General features: G+C 35.1%; 1 pseudogene; it reads right to left on the reverse strand.

Annotated features, from left to right (window-relative positions):
* Positions 1-2,407: 2,407 nt before the first annotated feature.
* Positions 2,408-2,572, reverse strand: LOC117284706 (annotated as a pseudogene).
* Between the last annotated feature and the right edge of the window lie 3,984 nt (positions 2,573-6,556).

Consider the following 6,556-nt stretch of genomic DNA (forward strand, 5'->3'; position numbering starts at 1 on the left):
GTTTCTGTACGAGTTGCCAAATTCACCCTTGAGGGTGGCGAGCATTCTGGTTTGACTCTCCTTGTATGACAAATGACACAAAGAAAATAAAATGGCCAGCTTTTAATGTTAAAATAATCCAAATATTCTAATCCTGTCATCCATTCAATATAGAATATGTATTAAGTGATTAGTTTCTGTGACTGAAGGCTTCTCCCTCTCTCTTTCTATCATAGAGAGTGGAAAACCTTCCTTGCAGCTTGAGGTGGGTAGTTCAAATTGATATTGTCAGCCAATTATGGGAGTGGGTTAGGATTGCTAGGGTGGCTTTTATTTCATTATAAAATGCTCAAATGAAGCTAGATATGGATGCTACACCTAGAGTTTCATGTGGCCATGAAGCAACAAGCAGGCAGGTGAAAATCCATACTGATAATGGTGAAGCAGAAAGGATGGGAAGATCTTGGATCATGGGTGAACTGTGAGCAGGTGAACGCCTATCAACAACTACGTAACTTTTATACTTCTTCGTGCATGAGAAAAATTTGGTGGAGCCATTGTCAGGATTTATCACTTGCAATCCAAACTATTCCTACATACTGTATTCAAAGTACTTCAACTGCCACCGCATCAGCCCCATGCGTGTATGTGCAGTGTGTGGAGCCATTACTCCAGCACAGCCAGCTGCCCTTTAGAGAGAATCCCAGTCTGCGCCCTTGAGTCCCAGCTTCTCTTGGGGAGAAAAGCTGGTTTGACTTCAGCTGTGTCAGTGGTGCAAACATGAATCTATCAGGTCAGAAATTGGAATGTTATAGAACTCTGGTATGGTTCTATCTCCTCTTTCTTCCCATAGAAACCACTTGAACAAAAGTCATTTTCTCCTTATGGTTAATATCAGTCATGCAAAGTGGTGTTTTTTTTTTCAATCACCCCCTCATATATCATCACAGACAACTGGATCCTGCTTTGTGAAGGGTGAGATGTCTGGTATAAGGATTATAGCCATGCAGCTTGTGCAACTAAAAGTAATAGAGGTGGCAAGTGTTGATTCAAAAAGTCCCAAGCAATGACAGAGAGAGGCCCAGGTCTTTTATTAGCAAGGGTTGAATCAGTCATAAATTTCTTTCTGCACTTTAAGTATTTAAATTCCATTCTCAGAGTTTGTTTTTGCCTCTAGATAATAATCCTAGACTTTAAGTTGCCATCATCACCCTTCCTTTTTTATTTTCCTTTCACCACTCACTCTTTTATACTCTTAAGCATTCAGACTGTTAGCAGCAATGTCTAAGATCGTCAGAGCTGAGTCACTCATTTATTTTTTATGCTTTGATTTGCTTCGTATCATCTCCCCCAAATTTCTCTCCATTCAAAGCTTATTCCCAACTTTGAAGTTGTCCTCAGCTTGAATATATCATTTCCTAGTGTTACAAGATTACTTGTAAATACAATTGTGCTGGGCATAATATATATTGCAAATGATGTAGTTTGAATTCAGGATTTTATTTTAGACATGGTGGTATAGCTAAAACTATTAACAAGGTATAATATTTCATAAACTTTTAGACTATTTTAATATTCAACTTATAAAAAACTAAATTTTGATTCTCTAAAATTGTACCTCATATTGGTTTAACAAAAGAAATATTTTATATTAATAGGGCATATTTGAATTCCTGCCATAACCACTGTTTTATTAAAGGTAGAAACTTTAAACAATTTATAAAATATTTAAATTGTTCAGTAATTTTGAATTGGCTCAAATTATGTTTAATTGTATGTTTTTTTAAAAGCTAGTATTTCTAGTCAGAGGATAAATCACAGCAAATGTAATCATTGGGAGATTTGAGTTGCTTTTTAGGGTAGAGAATCCTTTGGTGTTAGGAGGGGTCACAGATGGGCTCATAAATCATTTCTGTCCCCTTCTGCCACATTACTTTGGGTACTTTACATTTCCTCAAAAACATCAGTAGCCTTGTCTTCGTTACTTTTCTCACTGCTGAGACAAAATACCCAACATCCAAAGTTAAAGGAGGAAAGGTTTATTTGGCTCACAGCTTGTAGACCTTTCAATCCATAGTGGGCTGGCACCAAGGCAGGATGGAAGAGGAGGAACATTCAAGGTAGCAAATATAACAAGGGACTTAAATAGCATCTTTCTTTTTACACAGACAACTTAGGGTACCCTTAATGCTAGTGCCCTTGGAATTAGCATGGCACCATGAATCAATTCCAGTGTCACATGCTCTAGATCCAAACATGTCTGAAAAAGTACCACCTATGACTACATAAGCGTTTGGGGACATCTAGACACATAGCAAGGCCATAGCAAGCCTTAATTGGTAATTGGCTACTATGGAATAGCTTTTCTAGTATTTAGGAATACTGGATAAAGAAAACTGATTTAAAAAAATTTTAATCAACTTTCTTCCATCTTAGAATAATTTTAAAAATTTAAAGTAACGTTACTCTTTTGTGTTTGATTTATTATAAATCTCCCTCCTACTTTTTGACCTATGATTTTGGAAATGTCAATTAGCAATAATCGCTCCTCAGATAAACATCATTGGCTATGACACTGCCACTATGCAAAGCTGGATATTTGAGATTTAGAAAGTGTATTGATTATTGCATTGTAGAATTTGTTAGCTTGTTGGTTTAAGGTTCTAAAGTCAAGGGTTTGATATATTTTTCTCATTCAGATATAGGTTATTTCTGTTAAATCTGTTTTTCAGATTTAAAAATGAAATAAACAGTCAAGATTTCTTTTTTTTCTCATAGGTATTTGGTGTAATCTCATGAATTTAGTATCACTTGTTATTTTAGCGGTACTTGTAAGAATAACGCGTTGGAATTTCTCAGTTAATAGTATAGCAAGCTTATATTTAAACTCTGATTTGCATTTTGGCAGTGAGATCCAGTAGACAGAGGAAGGAGGCTGAGACCAGAAAAGATGATGTAGCAGAGAGTTCTGGTGCCCACCTCAGTTTCCCTGGCTCAGATCTGATTTTAACTGTAGCTATGGTACCCGGTTTATTTATATTCCAATTCACCTGTGCTGGCCTATCTCAAGCTGTCTGCCTGCCTGCCTGTCTGTGTGTCTGTCTGTCTATTTATTTTGCTTGGAGTTCTCTCTGGCACCCTAAGAATTTTCTTACTCTACCCTAAAACATTTTAGGTGAACACTTCTGGATGATCTTACTTTCTGTCCTCAGAAGGTTTCAGCATGTCAAACAATCTGGCTCATAGTAGTGACTTGGTATGTAATGTATTTCATTAAGCTTTTTGTTCTCCTATGTTTCAATCTAACACTTTCCCTCTCCTTCATGAGGTCATCGTGTGAGGCCATCTATAGAGTGAGGAACTGCTCTCAGCTTCTTCTCTAAGACTGCTTCCAGGAAAATACAACCAAGAACAATCTTGTTCTGCGAGACTCTGCCCTTAGTCAAGAGGTCTATAGGCAATATTCAGAAGGCACAGTAAAGCTCAGTATGCTATGTAGATGACATGCCATTTTGTAGAGAGGTTTGGGCAAAGGTGACACGATTTTTGTTCTGGATAGTTAGCTCATTCATAATGACAGTAAGAAACTGAGAAAGCATGATTCTTGGTAAAATTAAGATGTGGATCCAACCAGAGGGTCCAATACCGGCATAGGGCTCTTTGTCCACGCATCAGAGGGTTGAATTTTCTAGATGGAGGAAGTGAATCAGAAAACTCAAGGCAACACTGGTTCAACATGTCAAGGTAATGTGGGACTGGTATAATTCAGAAGCAACACAATATTCTTTCACAGAACATGAAATATTAAGCCTATTTAATAAGATGATACCTAACATTTTTTTCTAATTACTCAACATTTGTGGTCAATTTGTTCCTGTTTTTCAAGTGAAAGATATTGGTCCCTCCATCTTCTCATCCAGGGAAAGAGGCACTGCTAAAATAGATAAGAAATTCTCTATTTTTAAAATATGATCTGGTTTGATTAATGAGGTAAAGACAAATGGAGTTTAGAAAAATGAAAGAAAGAGGAAAGGTTGTCTAGTCTTTCTCTCTACTTAAAAAGAACATCTGAGTAATTTCTATGGAACATTAGTGTTCAGTACTGGGAAATTTTTGTAAAAACAGAGCCATTTTCTTGCTTCTCTACTCCAAAGTATTTGCTTAATAAAAAGATTCAGAACTTTTACTTGAATTGTCTATTGATAGCAAAATACATAAGTCTTAGAAGATGCTTCTATTTCCCAGATTTCGGATTCAAAATAGAACAAAGAAGAAAACATTTGTTTTACCTGATGGTATAAAATAAGTAACTAGATAAAGAACGACAGTAGAGATGGTTTAATTTATTTTTCCTGGAAAATGAAATTATAGAACACATCTTGGGTTAGTATTACACTCCTTGGAAGATATCTTGGGCTTATTTTGCTCTAGGAGGTGGCTGGGGTCCTGAGAGTTCTAAGATTATTTTTCAGATCTTAGTTCTATCACTTGATGACTTTAACCAAATCGTTCAATCACCTTATTTGTCTTTTCACTTAATGAATACTTAACTTGAAATAATCTCCCAGGATCCATCACTCTAAAAATCTTACTCTAGCTCACAAACATCCCAAATGTTCATAAAATATTCTGGAACTGACAGTACATGAGTAATTAGATTCTTAAGTGAACAAAATGAGTCATTTTGGGGTATTTACACTAAACATTTAATGATCATTTTATTCCTCTCAAAATGCATATTTATTTTTAGGTTAGGCATTGAGGTGTAGATTTAAGTGTTGTTGGCATAAAAGTTGTGGCCATTTTTATAGAAGAATGATACTCTGGGGAGATTAAATATTTTAAGATGCAAAAAAAGTCTGAGAAATGTAAATTATATTTTAGTGAACCAACTGATTTTGTAATTGTCAAATGCATTTATATTCACATTTGCAAAAGATTTCATTAGAGATTCTTAGCATGTTTTTACCATATAATTAAAACTTTTGTAATGTTTGAAGACATCTCCCCTAAAGGAGCAAATGGAATAGAAACAGATGTAGAAATCAAATAAGATAATGTGTATGATTTTTAAAAATTATAAAATGCTACATAAATATAAAATAGTACTAAAATTAGGTACAATGTAATTATAGTAGTATGTACGGTTCTAAATGACTTAAAAATGTCAGAGGGATCAATTTGGCATCATACTCATTTTTATTGTATTTTTGAGTAAACACGTTAGATTTCCATGTTTCCCAGTTGTTGGTTTCACTAACATGTTGCTGGGACTCAAGGAATGACAAGCTTATTTCTGTGATGTTAGATGCTGTGGATTTTTCTAGGCCAATTTTTAGTGAAATGTTAATGTTCTATTTAGGATAATGAGATCACTGAGCTAGCACAAGTTATAGTGCATTAGCAGAGGAGATTGCACTTGTACTGTAAGGACAACGGAAAGGGAATTTGGGGGGATTATACTATAGTGCAAAATGGCTAGCATTACCAATGCAGAGATCGACTTTAAAAAAAGGAAGACCCTTTTTGCAACTTGGGGACAGAAAGTTTTTGAGTCATTCATTGTGAGTACCCACAATTTGTAGACAGGCCTGTGGGCTGCCCCACATACCAATGTACTCTTCTCTCTTGGTAAATCTCTGAAGAATTTCAAAAGATCTCAAACAGCCCTCGTTATCTCCGTTGTGAAGAACTTCGTAAGAATATCCAAGAGGAAAGTACCATCATGGAATTCCATAGGTGTTCACTATTCTGCTGTAGTCAGGGAAGGCAACATAGTAGCTCACTAAATCGTTCTTCATCATAACTACATGAATTAGTCTCAAGGCTCAGAACATATGTAAATCTATTAGTATAATAAATATGGAGTCCTTAAAAATGTATGTGACTTACAAAGGAAAATATAAAACCAGTAAAGTTCATTAAAATGTAGAATAAATAATTTATTGTATAGAAGAGATATTTTATTCCCAATTTGTTATTTTTAATTCCTCTCCTAGTTACTCATATAGAAAAACAATTTACTGTAGGTCTCAATAGTCAAGATACTTGTTCTCATCTTATCTGGCTAACTTTTCCAGTTTGGTTGAAGAAAATATTTTAGATGTAATAACAACACTGCATGTATAGCTAAGGTCTTAGGATCTGGGGAATGATGAAAGGTAAGCTTTACTTGATGAATTGCATTATTTTTTCTGCAATTCTGCTGTTATAATTTTGTGGTCCATGTCAGTCTGTTCCCTACATGAGGAAGGTAGAATTATATTCAGTGAGGCAATATAAAAATCAGCATCAGGATAGATTCTGCAGGCAACTTTCAGTTGCCTGATTCACTGAGTTATGTAGCTTCTGAGGTGGTTCTGAGTCATTCCTGGTATCTTTAAGGCACTTCACACATCTGTCAGCCTGGACTGGTGAAGTAGTTCATATGGGCACAGTCTTACCCTTTACACTTCCACATTTTCTGCACAGATAATTTTTAATAATGTAATATATATATTAATTAAATATTTAGTAATTCTGTATAAATATGAATCTTATGATAAAGAAAAATCCTTCCTAAACTAAAAAAAAAAAA

This window comes from Fukomys damarensis, unplaced genomic scaffold, assembly GCF_012274545.1.
Source record: "Fukomys damarensis isolate Sample0158 unplaced genomic scaffold, DMR_v1.0_HiC HiC_scaffold_38, whole genome shotgun sequence".
Classification (NCBI taxonomy): Eukaryota; Metazoa; Chordata; class Mammalia; order Rodentia; family Bathyergidae; genus Fukomys; species Fukomys damarensis.